At 47.2% G+C, this 15,265-nt stretch overlaps 1 long non-coding RNA gene across 3 annotated transcripts in view; it reads left to right on the top strand.

Annotated features, from left to right (window-relative positions):
• The first annotated feature begins 9,938 nt into the window (after positions 1–9,938).
• Positions 9,939–15,265, top strand: part of LOC144470011 (uncharacterized) — a 43,424-nt gene continuing 38,097 nt past the window's right edge. The window contains exons 1-4 of one of the 3 annotated variants that reach the window (XR_013494068.1): positions 9,939–10,780; positions 10,860–10,924; positions 11,029–11,222; positions 11,329–11,557. This is a non-coding gene — a long non-coding RNA (uncharacterized LOC144470011). Of the gene's footprint in view, positions 10,925–11,028; positions 11,223–11,328; positions 11,558–15,265 lie in introns of all 3 variants that reach the window. The other 2 variants (XR_013494069.1, XR_013494067.1) reach the window with 2 other exon arrangements.

The following is a 15,265-nucleotide window of genomic DNA, read 5'->3' as shown; positions in this document are numbered from 1 at the left end:
ACAGGCAAGAAACGAGAAAGAACGAGAAACAGAAGAGAGGAGCCAGAGTCGGCGACGGAGGGGATGCGTTCGCGCGCTCATCGGGCCGTCGTGGTGGGGACGCGGAGTCGGGTATAAGGGTGAGAGAGGCAGGCCGCCGATGGAAGGGAGCGGCGGGAGGTAAGAAGTGGTGGGTGACGCGGCTCGCGCGCACAGAACCAGAGAGAGAGAGAGAGAGGAGAAGAGGTTAAAGAGGGGAATCAGGCGCGACGTCGACGAGAAGGTCACGCACCGTAGTCGCCACACTATTTAAATAATGTATTATTTCTATCTGGTCGACTATGTGTACTTGCGCCAGCGCCGAGCCCGGAGAAAGGGAGAAAGAGAGAGAGAGAGAGAGAGAGAGAGAGAGAGAGAGATAGGGAGGCGCGAAGAAGCGAAGCGTGGGACGAACGCCGGCGAGGAAGGTGGTTAGGGGCAGGGTGAGAGGATGCGTCTCCGAGAGATCCACAGACTCGAATTCCATTGCCCTTCCTCGCGCGGGTCACGCCGCTACGGGGGAAAGTGTGAGATGAAATGAGCAGAAACAAGCAGGAAAGACGGCGATCGCGCGCGCGCTTTACGAAACAACAATAAGACACCGAAAGTCCTGTTATCGGGCAAATTGCATTAAAGGAGCCCGATTCACAGCACCGCGGCACGATGTAATTTCTCGAGAATTATTTTGCGGAATTCTCGTCCGATGATTTAATGCGAGTCGTTAAAATAATGTCTCAATTTCGGAAAGGGTGTTTATTTGAAAAATCCCGCATATCGGACGATCGAGGAAGGGGTTATTATATTTAATAACAGATTCCGGTTTCAGCTCTCGGGACGAATCGTTCCGATCGTCGAAACGCGCGCATTGATGACTTTATTTGCGCGCTTCGAGACCTCGTTGCATATGTTCGTCATTAGCTCATCAGCGTCAGTCGTGAGTCAGCCCAACGATACCCAACGAAGGGATTCTTTCTCCGTGATTCCGTACGCCTCCCCGCCCCCTCCCTCCCTCTCTCCCGACCTGCCATCACACCCTCCTCGCAGCTCCTCGTTCAACTTAGAAATCACTGTTGGAGCGTGCATGCGGAATACACGATTTGCGAACGCGCACGCGTCCCTATGCGTGTGCGCGCGCGAGCGAGCGACCGACCGACCGAGCGAGCGTGCGAGCAAGCAAGCAAGCATGCATGCATGCGCACCGCTTCTCTTCTAACATAAATGACCGTTGCTGGCCTGTTACTACCAGCAGTTTGTTGGCCAGAGGCTAGCGACGCTGCGCCGCGAAAGACTTTGTTCTGACAAGCGAGGACTGCGCCATGGTGAACGTTTTCATCCGCGCAGATGTATGCATATCCGTGCACCGGTCCCGGACCTCTGTGTGCGGTAGAAAATGCATGCTTCCATGTAGGAACTGCAGACTAACTGATGCAAGGATAGGTTAGGATCACGATAGCCTAACGAGCCGCCCGAAGAAGAGTTCGCAGGTATACAGCTACCGTGGAAATAATGTTGCGCGGTTGTGTAATTGCCGCGTAATTTTCTAGACGAGACAAGGTAATCCTTTGGCCAATGACACCGACCGGCCGGTCGCTCACGCGGACGGTTATCTGCAAAACTGATTTTCGAAGGGGATCGTTGAACGATTAAAACATGCTTCAAAATTTACTCCTCTATAACCCGAATTAAATTAACTTGTGTAACCCAACATTTTAAGAATAATGCACACGTGTGTCATAATAGTCGTAATAATAGTTGAAATTTCAACACCCGAAGCTAGACGACAGTTATTTTGACTGTTGATGGCTTTAAGGCTTTCCTTTTGAATCATAATTAGAATGGATCTGGTGTCATCTCTCGACGAAACTTTCTAAAATAGCGTGTAAAATTATTGAACTGTAACCGAGTCCTAATTACAGTCTAACAACATATTAACAGCGCTGGTGGTCAATTTCAGTAGTTCTGTTCAAACACGTTGGTGACCCAGTCGCGAAGTAAGCCGTCGAATAATAATTATATTTAAAGCGAGGGTGCGCTTCAGTCGGACCGACTGTAAACATCGAGCGAGACAGCAGAGTCGCGGCAGCCATACGAAACTTTTCAGCAGCACCGAGCAAAGTTCACCTAAATACAACGGGAGACACGGTGCGCCTCGTTCCGGGTTACGATCAATCCATCTCGACAAGGTCATGATTGGTCGTCACGATCGTTGTTAGTATCGTGGACGGTTCGCACGAACGACAGTCGCGATAGGAGAGAAAGTCAACGCTCTAAATGTCCGAGAGTGAAAGATCGGCCGTGAGAGTCGCGCGCGCCGCTCCGTTCGCCGGAGAGGCTCTCCCCGGGCTCTCGCGATGCAAACGTTCGTAACAAAGTGTATAGAAGCCGGAGCAGAGCGCGCGCGGTTTACGGTCCACTGTTCTTTTTTTTTTCTTCCGTCGTTTATTGGCCCCGTTTCAATTAAACCGTTCAGCACTCTCGGCGCGCGTCTTACTTAGACTCGACCGCGCGGATACCTAAACCGCGCACGGTCTATAATCTCGCCGATCTACGGCCAATACAGTTCCGCCAGTTTTCAATTACCCTACGTGCCGTGTGGCCCCCAGAAGTAAAACGGCGCGTGCACGCATTCTCTAAAAACTTTCACGAGACAATCTCGCTTGCTCCGGCATCGCGCGGATCTAAGCTCGCCTTCTTCGATCGTCGCTTCCCCGATCCGTCTGACATCGAGACTCCTCTGGCCCGATTGTCTCGGTGTTATCTAGATAATTGATCTCACCATCTGTAAGCAGCGTTGTTAACATTGATTGCGAAGGGTGATCAATACACCCAGTAGCGGCGTGCGGCTATCACTCGTGCCATAAGGGTTCTAGCCTCTCCCCCCCCCCCCCCCCCCCCCCCCCCTCTTCCCTCCCGACTGTTTCTCCCCTTTGCGTCACCCCCGTAGAACCGAAAGGACGAGGACAGAGAGGCACGAGCGAGAACGACAGAGACAAAGAACCGACGCAGATAGGGGGGAAGGAAGAAAGAGACAGGGGTAGATAGCACGGAAGAAAAGAGCGAAACGCACAGACGGCTGCCGTGAAAGGGGGAAGAGGAAGAGAAAGAGAGAGTAGCGCACGCCACGCTACACCACGCCATGCCATGCCATGCCATGCCACGCCACGCCATACCGCGCCACGCGACACGTGAGCCACCGCTAACAGTGGACAATGAAATTATTTCGGCGTGTATCGCATGGTATTGATCCGTTCTCTCTTCGTCGCTCCCTCTTTGCAGTTATCCCTCCGTCTTCGTTGAAACCGAGCCTACGACTGAGCGAGCGAAACGGCTCTCGCGTAGCGTCTTACCGGCCGCGGAGGCAACGCGAACCCTCGAAAAACCGTCGCGTCGTCGCTTTTTACTCGGCCGCTTTGCTCTCCACCTATGCGGCCGAAACGCCGCGCACGGCCCGCGGACGATGTTTCTCGAGCGTTTCTCGCTTCGGCCACGGTTCGAACAGACTATATAGTTGACCGAACCGTGCCACCGGACCGCGCGCTGCACCTACGCCAGCCCGTTGCAAGCTTGAATTACTGGCCAGCCTGTTTCATTGGCTTCGACGGCAGCCGTGGCATTCTTTCCGGGCATTCGAAATGGAACCCTGCGCGCACCAAACGCCACGCTCGGGCGCAGGGACGTCCACGCCGCTCGTGGCGCCCTGCTCAATCCTGTAGGAGCAGATTCAAGAAATTTTATTTCTAATAACGAATTTAAGGACATACCCGTGAACAATTTTACCATAAACTAGGATAATAGAGTTCTTTGATTGTTTTTACAACATACCTCTTTTTAAAGGTGTAGTTACTGCCAGCATCAGATAAATTGTTCATGATTTAAAAAGATGGCAGTATTTTAAAATTCAACTTATGTTTTCACCGTTTACATATGAGAGAACACGGCTGCATAGAAATTCGAATGAGGAAATTCTGAAATAAAAGTACATTTAAAACAGTGATATAATAATTGTTAAATAAAGGGAAAAAGATTTGTTTTCGAAGAAAAACGACTCTGTCTGCTGTTTAACGGAAGAGAAATATCTTTTTCGAGTTATATATTCAAGAATTTTAAAAGTTCACGTCTTTCGGGAAATTCAGGGTGTCCCTATTGTCAAGAGTAGATAAATTAATCACTCAAGGTCTTTCGCCCCTATATGAATCACATCAGGCGTAGATAGTGGGCCAAACGCTATAGTGGGGAGAGCCACTCAATAACATTGATCAGTCCATTTCGTTCTAATTCGTCTGCATGTTTGCTGTTTTAAAAGAACCTATGGACCTTCCAAATATAAGTGTTTTACATCGATAGATCGCAGTACAAAGAAAAATATACGATCGTAATTGGGGTCCATTTTTCGAAAGAAACAACTCGAGATCCACTGAATAGTTTGTTACACATTAAATAATTCCTTTCGATCGACAGGATATAAATTCGTGAAAAGGCTAAATTTAATTTTTCAAATTTCTAAACTTTGCTATTTTCAAGGATATCCTACGATCGCGTTCCAGGTGTACAGAATTTTGAAAAAGTTTTGTTATTGGATACGAGATCCGTGACCATCCCTCACGGGATAAAAATATTTGTCGTGCATGCTAAACGCTTGCGCAAAATCAAACTTTGCTGCGGACACGCGTTCGCGTGTGCCCCACTACAAACCTGGAATCATGTATTGTGACGTATACAGTATATATTGTCAGACATATTTTCCAATCGTACACAAAAAATTCATTGGAACCAACTTGCCAGATCAATAATCCAAAAGCAAAAAAAAGTATTCGAAAATATCTATTCAAAAATCCTTTTTACCACGTTTATAAATTTATAATGCCGCGATTTTAATTAATTTACCATGTTCACTATTACTAACTAAACTAAATAATTTGTTACGAACTATATTCTTTTAATCAAGAATTGTTCTCTTAAACAACGCATTTACGTACAATATTGCAGTCTAAGGTTTAGTAATAATTCTCTGATAATTATTGTAATCCAGTCTTGTTTGTAAAAATATTCAGTTAAAAGTCATTATCTCAGTTGGTGCAGTAAAAAATAGTACACTTGAAGTTACGACAATGCTATTAGTGCAACAACTTGCTACGACGCGCAGATATTAGTACAATCAAGCAGCAGAGCCTTGTCTCCGCCAGTGTTCATAATTTGTCGCGCACAAATTGTGTCGCGAGAAAGGACGATTTAAAATGTATGAGCCTTGGCGACCGAGGGCCTCAGGATCTGTGACGCCTATACGTATAAGCTACGTCGCCGCTCGATAGTTACGATTTAACCGGGGAAGCATATTCGGGCTGTAATTGCAAAAGACAAAATCGAACATCGGAATTTCGTATAATTTAATCAGACCCTGTTTCTCAAGCCTATCCATGAAATCAAAGAGAAACTCTAATTTTCAATGCCTTAGGCTTGGTATGAAAATATCACGGACAGCTTTGAACAGACGATAAGATAATTCTATCTTTCTAAAACTATTCTCAAGAATGTTCTGTAATTATAGAAAATAACATCGGATTTTTAAAGCGTTGCAAAGGTTTAGCTGCTAATAGTCCGATAAAGCTGCCAACGAGCCGTCACTTATTCGATCCCTTATTTTATTAAGCGAAAAACTTGATTCTGTTCGAGAACTCGGCAACACCGAAAATCGTCCCAACAGAATACATCATTCTCGAAACCATAGCAGCCACCTGCTACAACGTCGGCAAATGGTACGCCTACTGAGCGTCATCCATGTTTCCAATTTAATTCGCATCGTCTGACGCAAAACGAAGACGAGAACGCGTCCCTTTGGGAATCCGCGGGCCACGTTGCTTGTTACGCTTGCGAGACGGCTTGGCTCTGCTCGCTTCGGCTCGGAACGCGAAGCGACGCGGCGAAATCTTTCGCAAATCACGGTAGGGAGCATCTCGTGACCGATGCACGCGAACACGATCGGCGGCCGCCGCGAAACGGTGAAATCGAGGCTCGAATTGTGAATGGTCGCCGGGCATAGGTTTTCGGCCGAGTGTATTACGGCAGGTGGTACGCTCGCTCGCCTCGACAGGATCAGAAACTTGGCGGTGTAGGACTCGGCCGATTATCGAGAACGCGGCCGGCCACGCCACTGAAAACGAGCAAGACCAAAACGGAGCGGTGTTCTCTGGCGGACGAGAGCTGCTCGTGGGCCGCGCCGTAAGACACGCCATTCGGCAAAAGGTTGCGCGTGCGAGTGAAACCCCGTGTCAGACGGAAAGAGAATCACCGCTGAAAAGAGAGAGAAAGAGAGGGAGAGAGAGAAGGAGAGGCAGGAGGGTATCGAGAAAGGGAGGGAGGAACGCGCGCGGAGGACAAGGAACAGAGGCGTGGAGAGAGAAAAAGAAAAGAAACCGGCCGGTTGAAAGAAAAGGCAAACAAGCCAGGATAAAGCCCGTTGAACGGTGATGAGTTTCGTGGAAAGAGCCGACAACCGAGGAGTAAGAGAGAATAAGAGAGAAAGGGAGAGAGCGGGAGAGAGAGAGAGAGAGAGAGAGAGCGAGAGAGAGTACAAGGGAGAAGGGCAAGCTTAATCCCAAGCCGAAGACCTTACCGTGGAGGAATCTCTCTTTGCCTGCTTTTGGACCTACAGCCTTCTCAGGCATTTCTCGGGAATCCCCGAGAATTCGACAGTCGCGTCGGCTCTCTTTCGTTTTTGAATCGACGAGGCGGTCGGTCTGCTTAATACCGTGGTTCCGTTCGAGTTAGGCGAACGCCGAAGCGTTCTTCTTGCTCTAAACGTTTTGTAATCGAACTGACGCCACGAAGAATACACGCTCTCGGCAAATGGTGGTTAATTAGGGACGCAACCGCGGTGGGGAGAGGGGAAGAGAGGGAGAGAGAGAGAGCGGGAGAGAGAGAGAAAGAGACTTGGAAAGCAATGACTGTACGCGGGAAGGTACGTTGACATGAGCGGTATTATCGTTAAACAGTTGCGAAAAAAATCTCGCCAAGAAAGTATTGCCACGAGAAACCTCTCGAGCTCTTCCGCTCCCTGGCCTAACGTTTAATACCGGCTTGCACGCGTACACACGTTCTTGTACACGCCTCGGCCTTATCGTCAACGTCGTTTGAGATAATGGCACGAGCTATCGCCGCAGAAGCAATGGACGGAACAAAGACTGTTCGTTTCGTGCATCGGACGAGGGACGCGCTTAGAACTCGTTTGCGGGCAGCAACGTTAATACCTTCGATACACTCTTATCAATATGCTTCTTCAGCCTTCTGGATTTCTTCTGAATAAAACAGTAAATTCACTCCGGAATATACTCCTGAACCTATTTACAGGTCTTCGGAGCATCGTTTAGATAAATGTTACATGTACGCAAAGAACTCGCTACGTGCCAGCTCCGAACGCGGTTACCACTAGCGCCACCTCTGTCGCCGCAGAATTAAAGTTTCACGGTCTCCCGGAGTCCCGCGAAAACATCCAAACGTATCAAGCGAATCCTTCGGCAACGAAAGAAAGGAACGGCTTCTTTCTAGTCGGACAACGCTCGTTTAATATATGCATTTTGTATTTCCATTGGTCGAGCCCGATTTCAGCGTGGGGAACGGAACGAAGCGCGTCGAACGGTTCCGAGGTGTTCCCGATCGAGTAGTCAGCGCCCCCGCTAGAAAAACCGTACGGCACACGCTCGGCCGTTCGAAATCACGCGAGAAAGTCGGTGTGTGTATCACGTGGTGAGAAGCGCGACGGAAGGCACGACCGCGACGACACGATGAACGACGAGACCTCCGTTCTTCCTCTGGACAAATATGTAATACGATATGTGTACGTGTGTACACGAGCGAGCGCGCGCGCGCGCACACAGACACAAGCTGGGCAGCCGAGTGGCCGCAAGTACAAAGGGGCCACAGCAATATAGTTTTAAAACGGAATCGAGCGAGCGAGCGAGCGAGGCGGCGAGCGCAGGAAGGGCAGAGAGGCAGCAAAAGCGAGTCCCGACGAGTAACAGTGGGCGACCCTGCTGCCGGCTGCCGACAGCATTCCTACAACAACACAACGCGGTCCCGCGAACCCACACATCGCGTACAATACACGCCAACTACTGATGGCCATTCAATTCCCTCTGTTCTTCGCAAATTTTCGAGCGATTTATACAGATTAGAATCGTCGCCGTTTGTAATGTTCGAGGGCGGTGATCTTGAAGAAGTGCCGCAAACTTACTATTACTTTTTCAAATTAGGACAAAGCGTAGAAGTATTTAGGGTTAATGTAAAAATCACATAGTATCTGCTCGTGCCCTTGCTCCGTTCCAATGTCAAGTATACAAACTTAGATAATTAAATTTTTTTAAATGCAGTTGCGAAAGACACAAATTCATATAAAGTTATGCAAAAACAGGTAATGTGCAAACAAAATTTTACTGCACTAACTGATAATAATCGAAGTTGTAATTATCAGTTTAAATAATAATTACATTGCCTTTAAAACGATCAACCGGAACGAAATAATTTAGCGTCGATTAATTGGCGTTAGAGTTTTCACGCGATTGTTATTCCTGCTGCAATGATTCATTGAATCACCTCTGTAGAGGAAGTGTATAATGTTATACAAACGATTTAGACGTCTGCCGTGGCGGACGATGCGGATAAAGAATGTCTTTTGTGTCGGGCATTTATACGTATTAGTCCTAGACGATGACGTCCGATATTATGGGCACTTTGTTTACGACGGCCACTCTTGAGATCCGTAGGTCTAAAGCCGTTTCGGTTCTGGTATACAGTATGCTATTTTCGACATCTTGTTCCACTGTAGAATATAGGCGTGGAATTGGGAAACGTTCAACAATTTTGGCAGAATTAATGAGAAACTGGTTTCGCGAAAGGTCTCGGAGGCCTTGGAACAGTGGATTTTTTCAGGAGAATAGAAACTGAAGGAAATCACCGACAACGTGTTGAAACGTATGTACATATCTGTGTACACAGATTACATTGCCTCGAATGTTGCAATCGCTGCTAGGCAGGAGTTTTAACAAATTCTCGAGACTCTATGCATTTATTTGGGACACATATATATAAAAGATTCTAAAATTTTGCATTCGTACCGTCTCGAGTTCATCGCTGTACAGACAGTGTTGGATCGAGAATCTCCATCGCCCTTGGCGGCCACCCGCGATCGCTACAAATGAGTCATCCGACTGTATCGAATTTTATTAACCGATTTCTGCTACGCCCCGCGCCTCGTTCGCAACTAGTTTATCGACCGTTCAATATCGTCGAGTATCAATTGATACGATGGAATCCAGCCGGCGCGTCTAACACGGCGCACCGAGTAATCCCGTTCAACAAAACTTTCGAGGATGCGCGACATCGATTGTCCAGTCCGAGTTCCGGTTCAAAATCCAGGTGAAAGTACAGAGGATCCAGCACAGACCATTTCACGCGCAAGAAAGTACGGAGAATTGCGATCATTAGAAATTACCTTCCGAGGCATCGCCGTTGGCGGGTATGTTGCGTGATTGATCCGCTCCTGACGCATGCGCGACCGTGGGCTAGGCGTCTGTACCTGTGTACGAAACATTTTTAAATCGATCGTTATAGAAACGATCGTGTACGATATTTATTTCTCGATACATAGTTATATCTACTGTGTTACAATCAAACGAATTAAGCTTCTTAATCGTATAGACCGTCCGTAAAATCTATAAAAGCGAAAACTTATTCTAAAATAACACGTTTCCTCGTGTTAAGTGCAAATATGGTATACACATTTCGTTACCTAGCGAATACAAAGATCGTTGAGACGTTCGTACCGATGTTTACATATTACGAAGAGGGAGCTACGTTCACCTGACGGTAAGGTATACGATTCGTCTAAATAATTTACATCGAAAAGAATGGAATCGAGTCGGATCGAACACACGGGAGAGGTCTTGCGCAAAAGTTCGCCAATCGGTGTCGTAATTCACAGACAAATTCAAACAATCGCCCCTGATAAGATCGAGTTGGCAGCGCGTTCAAGTCGGTCCCTGCTGCAAGCGTAACGCGACGTAACACGATGCAACGCGTCGCAAGATTTCGGAGCCGATCGTCCGTCACCGGCGGCTGTCGGCCCGCGTCGGCGCGGCTCGGCGAGCCTCGGGCCCCAGGCTCGGGGCTCTCGGGCTACGTGCAGTTGCGTATCGTTCTCTCGTTGGCTGCTCACCGGTAGCACAAACACACAATACACAGGTTCAGGCGGAGCGGCTCTCTCTCGAGGAGAACTGCAAGAGAGGATGCAGCGACCCCGAATAATAGACCGCTTTCGAATGACGCGGAAGACCGATGATCGACCGGGGGTTAAAGCAGATCGCGGTTGCCACGGCAACTCCCGTCCTCGATGGACCATTTCCGGTTTCGACGCCCCTTGTCGTGGCCCGTGCCACACGAGGCCTCCGTTGGCCGCCTCTCACCGCACCGGCTTCCCTCCGACAGACAGCCTCGACAGCTTCGAACGCACTCGAGACCTAGGTCGTGGAAGGACGATCGGCCTGTACGCGGACTACGTGAAAGGATATCCAGGAAAACTAAACGGGGAGAAACTCCGCCGCGCGATGAGCCCTGCCCCTCCGTTACCTTGACTCTCTTCCTCGTTGCGCGACTGCCAACACCTTGTTTTTGAATAATTGTACGCCATCTATGCGTTATCGTCTGCTGCTTGCTACAGTAAGCGGTGTAAATGAGAAGATCGCGATCTTGGGGGAACGAGTTTGAAAGTTCGGTATGAAATGGTTTGTAGCAATAAAGGAAACGAAACCTTTTCTACACATTTTTCGTTACATACACGCTTTGTTTAAAAGATGCGAGCTGTCAACCGAAGGAGTCAGCTCTATGAAACGAAAATGGCGGTTTCTGTTGATGTTATGTAAGTAGTGCATAAAACGGTGTTGTGTTGCGTCATTTTTGTTGCAAATGAACGTCACATAGTCAATGCTGGCTGAAAGTATTTACTTAGGACGACGATTACAGATTTTGGAAGAGGAGCTTTTGGCTCGGTCAATAGATCGACGGAATTATAAATGAAAATGATATATTTGTTGTGGTAATATTGGAAATGGACATTTTGATGACACGGGTGTTGATAAAACTCGACGAGGTCCTTGCGTGCCTAGCGTTGGTTTTACTCTCGGGAAATGATCCCTTTGTAACACAGAAGTTCCAAAGTACGTACAAGAATTATATGTCTCACTTTTATAATAGAAATTGAAAACGAAAACTTATAAGATTGTCGCGAGGTTATTCAAATTCAGATATTTTCCTACGTTGCAGATATACTGCCACTAATCTTCCAAGATATAAGATAATTATGGCAATTTATATCCGCAGATCAATAAGGGAAATAGTACGTGATATCGACTTGACTTCCAGGCTAAAAATGACCGGATAGATCATTAAAACATTGATCAAGTACGACGCGAATGTGTGCTGGGAAACCACAGCGATATTCCAATGCTGCCGTATCTAATTAAGTCAGCTTTTTCGTCTCCTAACAACAACGGTGAGTTTATTTCGTATAATATTTATTAATGTAACATTATTTATTAATGTAACATTATTTATACTTTACTATATTTATACTTTTCTTAGTAGGTATCTTAAAAACTATTTGTTCCATAGAATTGAATTTTTACCTAAAACTTGATTGGTTAAGACAAAGATGGTCAATATTTTTTAAGTATGTCACGTGGTTTCTCGACTTAACCGATTCGTAGTAGGTTATGTCACAGAGCGTGAAATATAAATGAAATAGTTGCAATTGATTTGCTCTGCTCGATCAAAATTCTTACCAAACTAGATGCCCGCGTATTCGAGGTTCGCGGTCAGCATCGTTCCGCGGGGTATTTGTTTGCGCAGCGCGTGGACGAGTCCAGCATACCGAAATAGCCGCGTGCATACAGGCAAGGCAAGAGATCGCAAGGTTACTTGTTCGCACGCCAACGATAATGCAGTCGAGCACTCCAGTCCCGTGTCAACGATCGGCGAACGGCCACGAATCTCGACGTGTGCACGTCCGCCTAAATGTACCTACCTGAGAACCTTACGCCACCCAGCGTAACCCTCTCCCCGCATTCCCCAGCACCGAGCAAAGACAGAGCCAGATTGTGTGATCTCGAGCGAAACCCCGCGTTATATTCGTGTTACCACGGACCGGGCGCGCGAGCGCGATCCAGATCCACGCGAAATTATAAAAAGTCCCTTCCTTTCGAGGATTATTTTAATCCCGCGCGCCTTATCGTTGCACAAAATCTCCGGGGCAACGGTGGTCCGCTAAGTAAGACTTTGAAAGGAGAAATTCGAGCTTCTCCTTTTATGACCACCTCTCGAGTGCTCGTACCGTAGGAAAGCATGCGATTTAAAGTATCATCGGTTGGGGAAAGGCATGTGTAGTCCCCGGACACTCGAACAAAACGGAAAAATCAATAGAATCAATAGATTTTAATTGAACTTTCTGCTTGGGACAGAAATACAGGAATGTCCTGATTCGTTGTGTCAATATGTTATCTGGCATTTGTTGCTTATTAAAATTATTATCTGTTGCTTCTTAAAGTATTGATTAATATTTGGAGTATGTAAGAATTTCGATCGAGACAAAAAATGAACACTGACACGGTGAAACGGTGTACGTACTCTCGCAATCCACGCGGTGCACCGCGATCTCGCAATCGCAGCTTCTGTCTCTGCGAGCGATCGCGCGCTCGCCCGCGCGCGCACACGAGTGTAAGACATCAGGGTTCCGCTATTAAACCGTCACGTCGCGGAATAATGCGCGACTATACAAACGAGCCGACTACACCCACCGCGAAGTTAAAAGTTCTCCGTGCGCCGGGAGAGAAAGCAAAAGGAATTTCGCAGCCGCGATATCACCCGGCGGAACATTATTTTCCCTTCACCGTCCACCTGCCGTCCTCCGACATTGCACGCGATTTTCAGAGGCTACAGTAGGCAAACGTTACATGTAGGCAGTATCCGCTTATTCATACACCTACCGTATCTTCATTAGAGGCGTGCACCGGTCGCGGATGATTTCGCGGGATCTCCTCTGCTCTATCCACCCCCCACCCACCACCCCTTGAAGAATCGCTCTAATGTGTAACAGCGATCTTTTGTGTTCGCGCACGCTTGTTCCGGTCAACCGGATATCTTACACCTTATATCTCCGTGCCTGTTTCACCAAGTTACCCCCGTTCAAGCACCGAGAATATTCGACGATGGTTAATAATAATATATATTAACGTTACGTTTCGTATTTTCATGTACAGTGATTTATAAAAGTTTTCGAACACTGTTTAATTTCGAATAACTTTTTTATAATTCGACCAAAGTTTGAGAAATTAGTTTTGTAAATAATGGCTAAAAATTAACAGTAACAAAATAGAAATAACACAATTACGAGTTTTAAGATTTTTCTTTGAGCTTGGAATGAAAATTTGAACAATGGGTTTCGTAGGCTTCGATATTCAAATTTGTGGCTCCATGATACGTTCTCTAACATGTTAAAAAAGATTGAAGCATTTGGTTAAACGGTAAAAGAATTATCTGCCTTAAAAGGTATTTAAGATACTGAAAATTTATTAATACTTATTTACAACAATAGAAGATATACTTAGAATTATACTTTCAAAAGTCATTTGATGATTTAGGCATCGAATTTGTCAATACTATAAACGGTAGCGAATTTGTTAATATTTTCTCTTGCAAGCAGTAAAAGTAACTAATTTTGCATTATACTTTAAATACTTTTAAATAACGAGATCGTATTTATTCAGACATTTTATGGGTTTTATCTTAATATACGTCCTCGTGAATAAATACAATAAATATATCCAATAATTGTACAATAAAAATTTCTAATCCGTCAATTTATCGGGCATCATTGTCTCTAATCTCAAAGTACAATGCAAGATTTTGAACATGAAAGCTAATGCTGTACCCGAATTAGAATCAGTCTTTAATGAAAATCAAATTATGTTAATTATTAATATTTAGTCCAGCGAGTATTTAGAATACACAATTTGTGAAGCAATGCTTCCTTGAATCTCAGCCGACGTGCGTTATGGCAACGTACGCGTCCTAAAAACCGTAGCCATCGTCACGGGACCCTCGATCGGTCGCAACCCCACGGAACCCGGCTCGAGTCCCTTTTCCCATGGCCGTGTCTGAAAATGCGCGAGGATCCCGCGCCAACGAGCGAGCGAGCGAGCGAGTCAGCGTCGCGTCGCGTCAGATCGCGTCTCGTCGCAGGGACACGAGGAGGACGCGACAGTGCGCGTCCGCACGAGCACACGTCTAAATAGCGCGGAGCGTTAGCACACAGTCGCGAGGCGTGTGCGTACTCGCGAAGGAGAGAAGCGAATTCCCACCGTGGCGCGGCGCTGTGGCTTACAAGTTCCTGATGGTGTGTTCTATAATATAGGCAGAGTTGCCGTTCGTCCCGAGTCCTGCGCCGGGCTTGTCCGGGCCAGTCCATGGCCAGGACTCCCACCAGGCCGGCCTAGCCTTCTTATGTGTACCCACCTACTCTATCGAGCAATCCAAATGCATTCTTTCTTCTCTTCTTTCCATTCCCCGGGACGTACGGGAGGCGAACTCCTCTTCCTTGGTCACCGTTCGACTTCGCTCTGTTCTTCCCACAGAGCTCGGTGGCGCGCACGCCGCGCGGGCGATCCGTTTCTCTCTTTTCACCTGGCTCTCCTTTCTTCGTCCTTTTCCGTGCTGCCCCGCTGTCCTCACCGGTATCTCCTCTCGCGACCATGATCACGAACGCCGGAGACCGAAGAGCTCCGCGACCGTAGTCAAGGAAATGCGTCAATCGTCGGAGAAAACTAGGCACGATTGTACGAATAAGATATTTATGATTGGCTTCCGGGTGTCGCCGTTTGTTTGCCCGTCGAGCTGCGTCGATGCCGATCAATACCCCGCTACAGGCGGACCGGTTTTCATATTTCATCGATTTTCCGTACGTTTAGCTTGCCGTTGGATCATTTCTCGATCGCGACGTGGCCAGGGCCAGCGCGCGCAGGAAAGAGGAAGAATTAATTATGCTCGGGGCTCGTGCTAGTGTTACCGTCGCCTTTATTAACACGTCGTCGTCGCGTACCAGATGCACCTGTATGCACCGACGGCTACTTTACTTTTGATGAAGCGCCGCCGGGTATTGGTTGTAATAATAGATCTATTTACCAGAGGGCCGAAAATGATCCCAAAA

Source organism: Augochlora pura, chromosome 5 (genome assembly GCF_028453695.1).
Source record: "Augochlora pura isolate Apur16 chromosome 5, APUR_v2.2.1, whole genome shotgun sequence".
Lineage (NCBI taxonomy): Eukaryota > Metazoa > Arthropoda > Insecta > Hymenoptera > Halictidae > Augochlora > Augochlora pura.
The sequence above is the reverse complement of the archived record's forward strand: the minus strand, read 5'-3'. Positions and strand labels throughout refer to the sequence as shown.